We start from the raw sequence: 1,817 nt of genomic DNA on the forward strand, positions 1-1,817 counted from the left end.
CCATCGTAAGTGTTATATCTGTGTGGACTTGATCGGGAAGGGCTGCGATGAAAGCGTTGAGGGCTTGGTGACCTAAATCGTCTATGGTGTGGAGAGTATGGACTGGGTGACCGATGATGTCCAGACGACCGATGCCAATGATCATCTGAATTTCGGTACCTCAATCTAGATTGATGTTCATGTCGGTTGCGTACAGGGCTTGGTGATCTAGACTGCTTCTGATGCCCATCGTAGTATCGATGTTTGGGTTCAGATTTGTATCCTTCGAATTTCAGTTCTAGATCGTCTAATCGTTTCATCACTTTCTCCAATAATGCTGAGTTGGGATCACTTCTTTTCGGTGAAATCGAAGCTACCGTCTCATCTAGCGGTTGCCCAACTTGATTGGCTCTTTCGACTCGCACGGCAATGTCTAATGCTTCTGCAAAAGTATTCGCACCCATCTCGTATATCTTTATCTGAAGAGATTTGTCAATACCCGCAAGAAATCTGCGAAATTTCTCGCCGTCCTTTCCGGCAGCATCATAGTCTGGAAAGGCCTCTTCGACGAGAGTGACTATTGCTGCTGCAAATACTTCTAGGGCCTCGTTTCTATGTCTTTTCCTTGCATCAATGCAAGATTTGAAGGAATTCAGGTAATTTGTATTCCCAAACACCGACATCAACTTCTTCTTTACTATGCAATAGTCCTGTTGGTCCGAGGCTGGTATGCTCTCCCAGTTCTGGGGTAGAAGAGCACTAGAAAACACCGCTGGCACCAGTGTAGTACGGGGTTCTGTCAATATCTCATTCCTAGTACTCTTAACACAGAGGCAGCCCAGCAGACATGTTGTCAGGTTGATAACTTACTGGCCAACTCCCAGTTTTTAATATATTAAAGCCTTGTTGCATTCTAAGCAACATTCCATTCAAATTAGTGAAGGCATATCAATATTCATTAATTAATGTAAATCAATAGAACAAAGTATAACTGAATATTCAAATACACAACAAAAGATATATATTGACTATTCAAACAATATGCAAATTATCATCTAAGCTTGAGTGCATCAACTTAACATTATAACCAATCAGAAGGAGAGAGGTGGAAGGAGAGGGAGAGAGTAGTGAAGAAAGCTGTATGAAGAATGGTGGAGTGATTTAATACAAAAGAACCTTGTGTGAGGAGTGTACAGCAGATAGTGTATAGAGAGCTGTACATATTAGAATAGAAAGTTAGGATGAAAAGGGTGAATATAAATGAGGGATGTTCTATTAGAAAAAGGGGATGATTCCTGAATAAGAGTGGAAAGAAATATAAGTTCAAAATCAATCCCTACACTACGTACGGTATTTAGATATCAAAAAGTTGGTTTAGAAAACGGCAAACGACAAAGGGGGTTATATATATTGAATCACAGGCAGTCATAGGATAATGGCGCTGGAATAATGGCGCACTACGAGGCGGAGTAGGAAATCAAGAGGCTCTTAATTGTTTTAATGTTAAAAGGTCATTTTATACTAAATGTGTATTTTGCCTCAGTTACACAAATTTCTTCCCGTTTATTTCGTTTGAAATATTAAAATAGCAATTTCCCAAAATCCCGGGCCCAATATAGGCAGACGAGGTAGCTAGCAGATATAGTTGTGGAACTGAGCCTCTGAGGGGAGAACCTAATATATTCAGATCTACATACAGACACAGATAAACGTGCTAGATCCTAAGATGAACCAACTTATATGCTTAAAAATGGGAATAATCAGAGAAAGTTTTTTTTTTTAGCAGGCCTGGGGCTGGGGACCGGAGCGGCTGCGGGGGGGCCGGGAGGGAGAATGGT

Source organism: Lytechinus pictus, chromosome 3 (assembly GCF_037042905.1).
Source record: "Lytechinus pictus isolate F3 Inbred chromosome 3, Lp3.0, whole genome shotgun sequence".
NCBI lineage: Eukaryota > Metazoa > Echinodermata > Echinoidea > Temnopleuroida > Toxopneustidae > Lytechinus > Lytechinus pictus.